Here is a 14,799-nt window from a genome sequence, read left to right as displayed (position 1 = left end):
TTGTCAACAGTGTAATGCTTTCCTGGGAAGAGTCGGCTAGCCGCCTTCTTGTTTCGCTCAGGAGATAAAAGTGGAAATAGCAGGAGCTGGCACTTCCTTCTGGCAGACCAGAAGATATTTTCGAAAACCTTTCTCTAGCTGGGTGTATTCACCGCGTGTATACTTAGCGTGTCCCAGTTTCTTCTCGAACTGATTTTGCTGTTGCCATTTTCGGTTTTTGGTCGTGCGAATGACTGAGTGGGTTAAGAGTCGTGCTGCATGGGCAACTCCCTGTGTCGAGAATTTCTTCCGTTCTTTGTTCCAGGTTTCCCTGAAGCGTTCTCCTTCTCATGCGCTTCTTTCTCTGCTTCACTAAGTCTTAGCTTCAGGATCTTTTCTGAATATGCTGCTTTTGTGCGCCTTTGACTCTGAGTCCCGGATAGTCTAATTTCATCAGTGTCGGTTGGCTGATAGCCTGGAATCCGCGGTTCTGCTGCATGTGGCATGCACTTTGCGAAAGCATTCTCTCTTTGCTGATTGGCGCTTTCCTCTTTCCTTCAGATGTTTCCTGTATATAAACTTATATCAGTTGCGTGTCTTGCAGTCTACGCAAAGGAGAAGTGAAATGGAAAGACTTGACGTGAAAGCATTAATCTCTAATGAATACATAATTCTGACATCCATCATCACTTGACTCTTCGATAAATGTAACGCAATCATTCCTAGATACTTAAGCATGCGGTCATTAAATTCTTTCAAGGCGCGCGCTTAATGCATGGGTCTATCGTGTGGTAAGTCTTTTCAGATCGCAGATCGCAGATTGCTGCCATCGCAGATCACAAATCGCAAATCGTAAATATCGCAAGTTCTCGTTTAATGGTTACGTCGTATAACGTAATGCTTGCGATTTGCGATATCGCAAATCGGCGATCGCATTGCTCGAAGGTTTTTCTTTTAAGGGGCGCGTGTGAGGTATGCGATGCGATGAACTTCGCATCGCAATTTCGCAATATTTGTTTTTTGCGCTCGAGTTATGCTTCGGCCTTTCTTTGCGATGCGATTTGAGCCTTAGGGAGAGAGATACAAAAACTTTAGAAAAAAAGTATTTTTTTTGAGATTTTTCGTTCAGGGTCCCCTCTTCGCTTGACGTTATTGCTAATGTCAAGTAAAAAAAAAGGGGGGGTTGTTGGTGACCACAACAATGGCGATTCACTGTGAAGAACCAGTTATCTCTGCTTGTTCTATTGCATTTTCACTTCCAAAACAGAAAAGTTTTCTTATGCCTGAATTTTGTTATGGACAGATAGAGTATTACCTTTTATCCTGTCAATAATGCTTCGTCACAACTTCTTATTTGATTCTGATTGTTTGTTTCCCCTGGGTTATTTTTTGTATTCATACCTAGTCATTACTCAGTCTCCTCAAAGACAAAATAAGGTCTTCTCTGCGTACTGGCTTTGTAAAGTATGCTCATTTGTCGCAGGTAGAGCCTCTGCTGCCCGCAGGCGTCCATAGCCTCGACAGGGTTACCATGTTATCCAGCAATGATCCTTTTTCCTGCTTGAGGTCATTTACAACATTCCAGAGAAAAATCCTTTTGACACTTTTTCTTTCTTTTTTGATTTTTTATTCTCTAAAGAACAATGTCTTGGTTTGGTGGCCAAATTATGATACAGTCATTCACTTGATTTATACCTTTTGCTGAACAAGCTGGCTCGTGATGAGACCCCTTGTCTTTCGATTGCACAATCTTGAGTCGTTGCCCTGTTTTGGTAGACAGTAGTGGCAAAGTCAGCAAGTTATAATATCTGTGATCATGATAAGCCGGCTCGTGATGAGACCTCTTATTCTTTGAGATATAGTGTTTTCTTGGATTGTCTCTCTGGATGCTGCGATTTTCCTTAGCAGGGAGGAAGTCATTGTTTTTCCTTAAGAAAGCTCTGGACGACAATAATAGAGTTTTAAGAACAGCAGTTTTGCAGAGAATACCTATTTTGCTATCGATGATACCTTTCATAGCATTGGCATAAAACAATTTTTGCCAAAATTTACTCTCATCCCAGGTTTCTTTGTGAAGCTTGAAACTAACATCATATTCAGGTTAAAGCTAACTCTATTTGTCAATAATAAAAGTCAGATTTTTCGAAAAGTTTTGCTATTTATACAAGTGAAATCAAAATCTGATACAGAAATGGTATGTTTCTTTATGAATACTATTTATGATCATTTACAACCAGCCCTATCTATGAAAAATGAAAACTAACATGAAAATTTAAAACTATCCTACAAAAACAGAAGGATGACCTTCTATGGGAAATACATTTTGAGGATTTGTCCGTTTACAGGCAGAGAATCTCTTCTCCCTGTCAAGTCCTGCAACACAAAAGTCGACGGGCCTATGACTTCTACGATTTGAAAAGGACCAAGCCATAGCTTCTGGAACTTCGTATGTTTACCCTTTTCTTCGTGAGCCTTATCCCACTTCAAAACTAGATCACCCATCTGGAAGTTTTTTCTGGTCTTTATGTTCGAGTCAAAAGAGGATTTTATCAACGCTTGGTGGTGAGCATGGGTTTTCTTGGCCTGTTCTCGTCGTTCTTCTAACTTGATTATCTCCATTTGCCTTAGTTGTAAGGGAGAAGTAGGTACTTCATCAATGTGTTGTACTAAGGACAAAGAGGGAATGAGCAAGTGAGTAGGAAGAACTGCTTCTCTCCCGTAAACCAAATTAAACGGAGAAGTCCCGATAGAGGCTTTCTTGGTAATTCTGTCTGCCCATAAGGCGTTTACCAGCGCTTTGTGCCAATTTTTTTGGTTTTGGTCAACTGTCTTTTTGATAATCCTGATTAGGTTCTTGTTTGTTGATTCAGCCAACCCATTACCTTGCGGATAGTAGTTGGCAGAATACTTCAGTTTGAACCCTCTTTTGAGCGCGAACTCAGTCATGGTATTTCCAGAAAAATATGAAGCATTATCAAATATTAAGGCCGTTGGCAATCCAAACCTAGTAATGATAAACTGATCTATGAATTCAACAATGTTTTCAGAATTAGCTGTCTTGAGAGGAACTTCTCTACCCATTTAGTAAAATAGTCGGTTGCAGTGAGGATATACCTATGCTGTTTAGAGGAGTGAGGAACGATCTCACCTATTATGTCCAGGCCCCATTGGCTGAACGGTTGTTCGATGTTAACCGGCTGCAGTGGCATGGATGACTTCTTTTGTTTTCCTGCAGCAGTTTGGCAGACTTGGCATTTTCTCACGTGATTGTACGAGTCTTTGAACAGCGTGGGCCAGTAGTATCCTGCACGTAAGATCTTGTGTGCGGTGGCTTCTCCAGCATAGTGTCCACCTGCTGGTCCATCGTGGAGTTCCTGCAAAACCTTTTCGGCTTCAGTTTTCTCAAGACATCTAAGAAGCACAGAATCATAGTTTCTTTTAAATAAGACATCATTTACGAGCTGGTATTGTTTAGCTTTTAACCTCAGGGCTCTCTTTTTTATGTGATCCAGGTGAAATGGAGCATATCCGTTCTTTAGGAAATAAATGATGTCGGCATAAAATGATTCTGCGTCGTTTAGGCTTACCTCATACGCGTGTACCTCTTGAGGTGACTCTTCGGGGATTTGCGATGCTCCAGCTAACATCTTGCAGAAGCCTTGGCCTCTTACGATGTGTGCCGGCTTGATTTCCAGGTCGTATTCTTGCAAGGCGGTGATCCAATTCGCTCTCTTTTCGCCCACGTCTTTCTGAATCAGGAGGTTTCTTACCACCGGGAATGGTACTATGACCTTGGTATGGGCCTTTAGCAAGAAGGGTCTGAAATATTTGACTGCTTTAAAGACGGCATATGCCTGTTTTTCTACGTCCGAATATTTCAGCTCAGCACCTTGTAAGTTTGAGCTAAAGAATGCGATTGGGGCTTCTGCCTTTTCTTTGTTTGCCTGGGTCAAGATCGCAGCATCATGATGCTCTGAGGCAAACGTGTATAAGACAAATGGTTCTGAATAATTTGGGGTTGCTAGGGATGGAGCGTCGATGATGGCTTGTTTGATTAAGTTAAACGCTTCGTGCTCGTCTAGACCCCATTTAAAGTTTGAATTCTTTCTTATCATTTTTTGTAAAGGAGAAATAATACGTGAAAAATCTGGGACAAATCTTTTCACAAAATTGATTTGTCCTAGGAAAGATTGCATGGTCTTTTTGTTATGGGGCATGGATATCTCGGAAATTTCTTTGATTCTGGCAGATTCGATGTGAATGCCCGATTTGGACACTATGAATCCTAGCAATTTTCCTTCACTCAACGCGAAAAAAGACTTCTTCGGGTTAAGCGAGATTCCATACCTTAAACATCTTTGAAAGATTTGCTTCAAATCTCTGAGATGGTCGCTTCGTTTTTTGGAGTACACAGTTATATCATCCAGGTAAATCACTACTGATTTATTGATTAACCCTTTGAACGCAATATCTATAGCTCTTTGAAAAGTAGCGCCGGTGTTGATCAGACCGAACGGCATCTTTCGATACGCGTAGGTACCCCATTTAGTTCGGAAGGTGGTTTTTAGCTGATCGTCAGGGTGTACCAGCACTTGATTATATCCTGAAAATCCATCCAGGAAAGACATCAATTCTGAGCCTGCTACAGCCTGTAATATTTGCTCCATAGGTGGGAGGGGAAAATTGTCCTTCTGACAGGCTTTGTTGAGATTCCGGAAATCGATGCAGATTCTAATATCTTCGTTTTTCTTCCTAACATGTACCATATTGGATACCCATTTGGAATGTCTGACCGGGAAAATTATTCTGGCTCTCAACAACTTATTCAGCTCAGTTTTTATCTGATTTTCCAGGTTGGGGTGGATTTTTCTGAGCTTTTGTTGGACGGGTTTCTCGTTATCGATCATCGGGATAGTGTGCTGAATGATAGAAGTGTTATAAGTTTTCAGCTCATCGTAGTTCCAGGCGAAGACGTTTTTGTACTGTCGTAGAAGACGGATGTATGCTGATTTTTCTTCAGGAGCTAGGCCTTGGCCTAGATTGACGTTTTGGGGTTTCTCGTTGGTTCCTAAGTTCACTGATTCGTAGTTCAGAGTTGAACTGTAAAGTTTGGCATTAGCTGACCTTTTGAACCGACTTTTTAAGTCATACAAATCTTCTAATTTGACCACTGATTTGGGTATAGCGTTATCAGTGCTACTTTGTTGTATTTGGTGGTCATGACAGTCCTCGTCGATTATCTGGTTTGAGTAGGATCCTTCGGAGGTAAGGAAACTTACGATGTCTGGGTCGTCGTTGAATACTCTCCAGTTGGTGATGTTGTCAGGAATAGACGGTTTAAAAATTAATTTTATCGAAAACCTATCTGGACTAAAGTCTTCGGAGGGAATGAGTCTGGAGGCTACGTTTGCTAGCAGGTCTGCGCTTGCATTGTGAAGTCTTGGGATTGATGAAATATTGAATGCTGTAAAATGCGCAGTGAGATCTTGCACTAAAGATTGGTAGTGCTTTAAATGACTAGACAGGAAATGTATGGTGTTACGTACCTGTTTGACGACGATCTCGGAATCTCCAAAGACTTGAAGATATTTGACGTTTGAGCCGATTGCTTTGTATAGGCCTTGCACCAAGGCTTCGTATTCCGCTGTGTTGTTCGTGCAATCGAACTCCAGTCTGCATGTGAGCATGGTCTTATTTCCGTCTGGGCTAATCAAGACGCATCCTGCTCCCGCTCCCTCGTTGGACTTAGAGCCATCAAAATATAATTTCCAAAATAAAGAAGTATTTACAGGGTTATCTAAGAAACTAACACATTTTGAATCATCAGTCTGGGAAAAGTTTTCTACTTGGGATACGACTGAATTTTCTAAATATGGTGATATGTGAGCATTGAAATTTCCAAGGAAAGAGTCTACCGAATAGTTGCCTATGATGTTGCTGTTGTATGCTATGGCTTCGTTCTCTCCCTCCAGGTCCGTCACTATGTACTTTTGGTGCAGTTCTCGTTCAACCTTTATTTGATTTGGCTTCCCGTTGAAGGGTAACCACATGTGCGACCAGTCAGTCGAAAAATATCCGTGGAGCTTCTCGGACCAATCCCTGCTAAGAATTAGACCATAAAATTCAGGGATGTCAGCAACTAGAATATCGATGACCTGGCACACCTTGGGGTTGGACGATAGTCTTATATTCACTTGATTTAGTTCGCCTATCACGTCTACTTGTGATCGATCAAGTTGAACTATGCGTACTGCGGATTTTTGCGGTTGAACATTAAGTTTGGCACATATTGACTTGGGTAGAATATTGGTTGAAGCACCAGAATCAACCAAGCAGTTATGCACGTTTCTGTTAAAGATCTCGTAAGTGAGGAGGAAAGGGGGAGTGTGAGATCTAGACCTCCCTCCAATCAAGGCGATGTCATTTGGATCGATTTTATTGATCGCATTGATTGGGGGTCTTCCTACATTATGAGAAGCTATAGCTGTAGGTAGAGGCGCAGTAGGTACGGCGTGTAACTCTTTCATCATGATATTCTGTTGGTGTTTCAATTTGCTTAGCTCGTACAGGGTGATATTAGCCCTAGTCTTCTTCATGTCGTCGATGATGTTATACTCCATTTCATCCGACACTATTAGTGTCTTTGATGGAGGCGATTGCTCTGATTGGACTGGGCTAAATGAGGTCGCTTTAGGGGTTGTCTTCTTCGTTGCGACCTTTTCTCTTGCTGGAGGGCTTGCGCCCTTCTGTTTTGGGGTAGTCTGGGGAGGATCAAGTTGATTTCTGCTTCTTGTACTAATCGGAAGTGCTTCTTGATCTTCCTCTTGTGGGAGGATGAAATCCCACATTCCTTGCAGTTCCACCACTTCTTCATCGTCGGTATGCGTTTCAGCGGTGTTCTCTTCTTCTTCTTCTTCAGATTCCACGTTAGAGACCACGCTAGGTGGCTTCGTCTCCATAGGAGGATTTCTCTTAAAACTCCTAAAAGGCTTTCTTGGGGACGATTCTGCTACTTGTTTCCTGATATCAATCATCTCATTTGACATGGCCTTTAATACCTTTTGTAATCCTTCCATGTCGAAAGGATCTTTCGTCTGCTTCTTCTTGGTTTCTTCTTTGAAAGAGATTTTCTTAGATTTACGCTCTTCGATTGTAGATCTCTTTTCTAGGGCTACTACGCGTCTTTCGACTGCTAATGCCTCAGCCAAATTTTCAACTAAGGTTGTCTTGCTTGCCCTATCTACGAGGATGGCCAAGTTTGAAGGTAAGGCGGTGATGTACCATTCGCATCTTACTTCCTCGCTGGGTTGGGAAGCAGCAGGGATTTTATTGAGGATCTTGTTGAACCGTAAGTTAAAATCTTTAATGGTTTCCCGAGCCTCAGCTTTAAGATTGGACAGATCATTGATCAGTGTCGATGTTGATCTATCATCGCCGAATTTAGTGAGAAATTGATTTTGAAAAATATCCCAGCTGGTGATAGATCCGGAGGGTAACGAGAAGTACCATGACCCGGCCGTCCCTTGCATCGTATAGGGGAAGAGTCGGACCACGGCGTCTTCGTTGGTAACTCCGTTGAGATTAACAGAAAGCATGAAATTATTGATATGTTCTTCAGCTAGCATTCCAGTTTCTGGATTGAACTTTGGTAACCACTTCTCGGGATGGGCAGGTATTGGACTCAGGGGTGGAGAAAGGGGACATCCATGTCTGATTCCTCGCTCTGCACGGAAGAAATTGGAGGTTGAGCCATTTATGAGAACGTTGAAGGAAACATGTGATATATCACATGATCCAATGAATGAAAGGAAGGGGGAAGCCTAGGTGAGTTAGAAGCATTCTTAAGTATAACCAACTGACACGATCAAAAGCCTTAGAGAGGTCAATCTTGAGGATAGAGCCTTTTAAATGCCTTGTCTTGATGGAGTGGAGGACCTCCTGTGCAGTGCTAATGGCTTCATGAATTTGTCTGTTATGCAAAAAGGAAAATTGTTCAGATGAGATGTGTGCGGATAGGATGGGCTTAACTCGATTAGCGATGATTTTGGCAATAATCTTGTAGAGGCAATTACAAAGGGAGATAGGCCTGAAATCATTGAAAGAAAGTGGGGAGTCCACTTTGGGGATGAGGGCAATGAAGGTGGAATTGAAGGCCTCATACATTCGACCAGATGATCTGCATTCCTCCACAACCTTAAGTAGGTCCTGACCAATGGTCTTGAAGAAAGCCAAATAGAATTCACCAGACCATCCATCCGGGCTAGGGATTTTATCCTTTTTAAACCATTTGAGGGTGCTTTTTAACTCCCCCATTGTAAAAGGCTTGATGAGTTTAGATTCCACATCCTAGTCAACAAATCGAGGAAATAGTCTAGCAAATCTAACGATTTCAGAAAGAGTGGCCTCGGGAGGAGTCTTGAAAAGCTGTTGGAAGTGGTTAGTACCAAGATGAGCAAGTTGGTGAAAAGTGTGAGTAGGTTGGCCATCCTCATTAGGCATCTGCTAGATAGTATTAATTGCCTGTCTCCCATTCACAAAATTTTGGAAGAATTTGGTGTTGTCATCCCCTGCTTGTAACCAGATATCCCTACTTCTAAGGCACCAAGTATCCTCTTGTTCTTTTATAATTTTGGATCGTTGTACCTCTAGGTCTATGAGGGTGTTTTTAGCTTCTGCAAAGGAGAACCCCCTCCCATTATCGTCCATCAGATCTACCAGCTTGTCTTCAATGAGCCTTAGATTCTACTCATCCCGATCTCTTTTATAGCCAATTGTATAGATAATCTCTTTAGGTCATTCAGATTGTGACAAAAACCTTCTGATATATATCTCCCCTATGCAAGAGAGTGAGCCCGCTAATAGTCATTTACCAATTTGATGTAATCAAGGTCCATCACCAAATGGAGTTAAAATTAAAGGGATCTCTTGGTTTCTGAAAGGGTCCTGACAGCTCCAAAAAAATAGGGGAATGGTCATAAATGCCTCCAAATCCCACCAACTATCGTAAATTTGTCAAGTCCCTTACCAAGTTCTCCTTGATTAAGAAGCGATCCAGTCTTCTAGCCAGTGATGCCTCTCCAGTTCTTCTGTTATGCCAAGTCAGTTGCATCTTATTCATAGGGATATCTACCAGACAATGTTGCTCCAAAAGATGCTCCATATTGTTCGAGAGGGGGTCCAACTGGGCATTGTGTCCCCAAGATTCCGCATGTCCAATTGAGAAATTGAGATCCCCTCCCAAAATAAGATTGTCAGAGTTTGTGAGAGATAGGTTGAGTAGGTGATTCCAAAATTCTTCCCTTTTATGATAAGGAGCATAAACATTAATAATTCTGAATTATAAGCCCAACTCCGAGGAGTATATATCTATACCAATAAAACCAACCCCTCACAGGATGAAAGAAGCTTAATCGTGTGGGCGTTAACGCCAAGTGTGATTCCCCCAGATCATCCACTGACATCCAAAGTGTGGAAGGTCCATCCTAAATTCAGGGAGTTCATCAGAGAGATGACATGCTTGGCCAACCAAAGGGTTTCTTGTAGATAGATAATATCGATCTACTCAGAATCCATAAGTATTCTAAGGGATAGTTTTTTGGCAGGGCTAGCCAGCCCTCTACAGTTGAAAGAGATCCACTTCATGTATGAGGCTAGGGGAGGGTGTCTGATGCTCTAAGAACTTTATCAAGTGTATTTTGCTTATATCTACCCCTGCTTTGATAATGGCCTTAGAAATGTAAGAATGTCGACCCCTTGGAGGCCTGGAGATCTTGGGGGGGGGGAGATCAGGCCAATACCAAAAGGCTAAGAGGGGTGTTTCCCCCGAGAGAAAATATTGTAGGGGTGAGAGTGACAAGAGGAGACCGATTCACCAGGAGAGGGAGGTGAAGTGGTCAGCCCAAGTATAGATGGCAAGGTGGTAGTAAAGGATGGGGGAGGGGGGTTCAGAGGGAAAGTAAGAGGAGTGGTGGATATGCATGCAATGGATGCAAATGCAACATGAAATTGAGGTGCATAAGTAGATAAAGATAAATAAGAGGCAGAGGAAAGTGATAAAGAAATGCCCGCAAAAAGGGCAGCCACAGAAGCTTCTCGAGATCTCGTCAAGGGAGGTGAAGGAGGCCGAGGGGTGGCCGATGAAGTCATCTGTGCAGAACTGTGATCCGGTGGCTTCGTACGAGAGGACTGAGAAGGTTGCTTATCCGCAAATTCTTGTGCCGTAGTGCCAATGCCATCTGTGTCTTTGATGGGAGAGGAGGTAGCAGTAACAATGGGCATTCCTTGTAGAGATGGTCAACCTTGTGACACCTCTTAGATCTGAACGATACCCCTTCATAATCCAGAATCTAGATGCAGGTGAATATTTTCCACTGTAGAGTGATTTTCTCCTCCAGTCCTTCTCTGGTGTCTAGGTACACCAGGATGCACACCAACGATTTGTTTCCAGACGTAATGAAAGATTTATCATAATCAAGGAATGTGCCCAATACATTCCCAATGCGAGTAAAAATGTCCTTAGACCAGAAATGCAGGGGAAATCTTGGGAGACGAACCCAAAGCATCCCAATACCCAATTTCTCCCGCTCGAGGTCCAAAAGAGGACTCCATCTCTTAAGAAGCACGGGTGCCAATTCTATGTGCCAGTACCATGAGAGGACCCATGATGTATAATCGTCCCTTTGAAAACTTAGAGCGAACCAGCCACGAGCCAGAGTGGTAACGGACAGGAGTTCACTAAGGATGTTCCCCCAAATCTCAGTGACCCAAAGACGGAGTTGGGTGGCCAAGTAAGACCTTCCTCAGACCCTTCCCACCAGAACCTTGTTCGTCATGTCCACTATGTTGCCCATTTGTACTCCTTCTCCGAAACAGACGGACAGGTCCCTGTGTGAGGCTTTGACGCACTTAGATCTTCTAGATTTTCCCAAACGAGGGATCGTCGGATGATCCTGTAGAGGGTCCTAGGTACCCGAGGGAGCCTCTTGTGACCTAGGGTTATATGACCTAGGGTTTATAGTCAGGACATTGAAATAGCCAGATGAAAAGGATGGCTTCCCAAGTTAAGCAATAGAGGTCAATAACGATGATGAAGTTGGGATGTGTGAATGGGGATTAACCCTAAAGTCGATACCCACAGATGAGGGATGGGCGAAATTGGATGGCAAGACGGGTGGGTTTGGGAGTGGATGGTTGAAATATGGAGATGGAGGAATGTAGGAGGCAATAAATTGTAAGGTGGTCGGAGAGAAGGAAGTACTATCGATACCCGACGATGAAAATGAGAGAGATGAAAACGGAAAGCTGGGCAAGGAGGTACCAGGGTCCGAGCAGACAAGCAGCGGTCCCGACCACAGCGAATGAGGATGACCCAGGGACCCAGAAAACAACACATCCGGTAGAGAGCTATGGTATGTCCAAATGTGCTCATAGGGGAAAGGCTCCTCCAAGTAGTCACCAACATCTTCCTCCATGGCTGACAAATGTTGCAGCCAAAAACGAAACAGTAGGAATGGGCCGTAGGGTGTGCTGACCACAATGCAATGGAATATGCAGTAGACCATCATGGTGAGATCACCACGTAGATTGGGCAGGGCAGAGATAGTTGCAGCTGCAGTGAGAGTGAAACGAAGCCTAAACCCTAACTGAAATGCATCGTTGCACCTGGTCAGAGCTCCATTTTCCTTCCTCACTCCCCTCTATTTCATGATTTGGTTACTTTATATGTTGAGCTACTATATTTTAGTCTCTTTCATTTGATATGACTACCCTGGTATCTAATTCCACCCTCACCTAACTTCAGTCACAGCATGCCTCGGGTGAGACTCCTTACCCTCCCTGGGTAAGGTGAAAATGTCGGTGTTGCTCTAGACTACAGCGGATCCTTATTGGACCCCTTGTGCCTGAACCCAGGGTCTCAACCCTGTTGTCATTTTTTTGCCAACACAAAACTCCACACAAACTCTCCACACTAGCTGGAAAACACCTCCTCAAACTCTACTCAATTCCAGACATCAACACCTCACACATTGCATAAACATATGGTTGAAACAAGCTTCAACTCATTGTTGCTACCACTACAAACTAATATAGAAAATATGCATACTAAGGCTCACATAGTTTGCAAGCTCTTCACCAAGCTCACTCTCACTCAACACACACTCAACAACCAACCATACTAACAATGAGCTTTCTCCAATATATGGATGAACTCAAGTTCTTAACTCAATAATTACACAAAACTACTAAGCTCAACAATCATGTTCATATGCTTGATTTGATCCAGATTCATCTATTGACTCTATCAAGCCACTAACTCTACTTTCCCTTTGAGCTTTTCAACTTTAATCAACTTTTGGAGGTCCCATGAACTTTTCCAACCATATGTCGAAAAGTTTCGATCAAGGAAGTCGCCAATACACAAAAATTAGCTCAACAGTGCGAGAAATGTGGAGAAATTCTTGTAAAAATCCCTGGTAGCTCCCATAACACAGTCCTGCATGCAACTGGAGCTATAACCACTCGCTTGGGCCTGCCCTGCCAGCGACTGGAGCCTAAAACCGCTCCCTTGACCCATCCTCCATGTAACTGGGGCTAAAACTGAGGGAAAGAATTATTTCTTCAGTTCATAACCTCTGCCACTTGTTGGACCATCTTCATCAACATTTAAACACACCTCCAAACCTCTGCAATAGGTCTGCAACTGATGAAATAGGCTAAGAACAAGTCAGTGACATGCTAGACCTATTCTGCTAACTTTAGCACCAAGACCAACACCTCCAACTCCTCAAGCAACAACCTTAACATCTATGACACCTGCAACAACATCTCCATCACCTGTAGCAACAACCTCAACACCTACAATAGCAGCATCAAGGCATCCAAGTGTCTCCCACACTAGTAGAAGCACCTCCAACACAAGCAACCACAACTGAACACATGTAGCAGCAACTCCAATGCTTCCATCACATGTAGAAGCATATGCAATACCTGTAGCAGCACTCCAATCACCTACAACAGCAACATCTACCATCAACACAACATGAGAATCTCTCCAACCTCCTGCAGCAACAACATCTCCAATCACAACATGTCAACCTCTGACCAATCACACATGTCCACAACATCATCAAATCACTGCCACTAGGTCTAATCATAGGATGTTGACATCATTTCCAACTAACAAGACCATCAACCAAACACATATCACCAAACACGCATCACTCATGCATATGAACAGCAACATCTCTATCCTATTGACATCAATGCCAACACTTCTCAATAGCGCAATGGAATGCATAGTTATAAGGCTTTAAGAGCTTTCTTAGGTATACATGCAACGTAAGTGGTGCATGGAGTTATCAAGTTGTGGAATGGAGCACTTAGAGAGGTATTAGGGAAACAGGTGTACTGGTATCCTGGCTTGAGGGAGAGAATGTGAGAAGTCAGATGAGATGGTTGATGAATCGGACCAGGTCAATATCATGTAGTCAAGTTTAAGTGGGTTATTGTTAGGGTTGTTCAAGTAAACTTGACTCGTTCAAGTAAACTTGACTCAGTCAAGTTACTAGTGGTTTTAGGCTCCAATTTTATGGGCACCAATGGTTTTTACCATGGTATTCATCTCTGATGAAGCGTATTAAAGGCTAGAACAATCAATGTTAATTTGTCTCAGTGGCCACTGAGAATACAACAACTGTGTCTTTAGATACCACCATCTCTCTCGTTACTCTATGATCCCAACAAAACAAACTTATAAATAGGGAAATTTATATTTATAAATTCAATACTTCTAATTTTAAGCAAAAAAAACTATATATTGAAAAAATGATATTAATAAATTTAAGGTTTAATAACTTGCAATTTGTTATAGTACCTCGGGTTCATGGATGGTGTTGAACACACACATCAAATAATAGACCAATTTTATAAGTCTTGTGATGCATTCTATTCACAAGATATACATATTAATATAATTTTATTGACCCTTAATTCTCATCTTCCAAGAGATATCTTGGACTTCCCATAACTATTGGCATTCACTTGACGTTTTTCATCTTCCTCTCGAGTGAATAAGCCAAATTTTCATAACTCAAAAGAATTATGCATCCAACAGATAGAGCTCAATCCACAATCAAATATAAAACTCAAGGTTCATTATGGAGGTAAATGGAGATGGATATTTAACCCTACATAATGTTTGTCTAATGGAGTTGGATATTTAACACTACATAACTTTTTTCTAACCTCATTAATTATGGACAACAAGAAATACTTCATTAATAATGGAGAACAAGAAACACTGCATAGAGGTTGAAAATGTTCTTTTGATAATGAAGTAAGACACGAAACTATCTTTAATTGGTTAACAATACCTTTACTTCAACAAAAACAACTAGGTTGTTGACCTAAGACAAATGTTGCATGAGTGAACTTTACACTCTTTTGAATCCATAATAGGTTTTTTTTTAATGATATATTTTTCCTTTAAAAATCAAGTAATAAAGCAGCATACATTAAAGGATAGCCACTAATAATGACTATGCTCTATTATATATTTCTCAATAAATTATTCTTTAGGTTCTTCTTTGGGCCTGGAACAAACATGACATCTTTGAGGTGAAGAGGGGATCCCGACTCCCTCTTAAAGGTTATTGTACCAATCCCAGTAACATTGTACCTTTCATCATCCCCAAGCTCAATACACATATGGAGATCTTTCTCCTCCAAGTCACTAAAAAATCTCTACACCTTGTCATGTGGAACAAGGCACCTGAATCCAAGTATCACACACTCCCCATCACAATGTTGCCCATGCATGCG

The sequence above is a fragment of the Pinus tabuliformis genome, chromosome 7 (genome assembly GCF_031772625.1).
Source record: "Pinus tabuliformis cultivar Carrire ecotype Pingquan chromosome 7, CPIR1, whole genome shotgun sequence".
Lineage (NCBI taxonomy): Eukaryota > Viridiplantae > Streptophyta > Pinopsida > Pinales > Pinaceae > Pinus > Pinus tabuliformis.
This window is presented reverse-complemented; position numbering follows the sequence as displayed.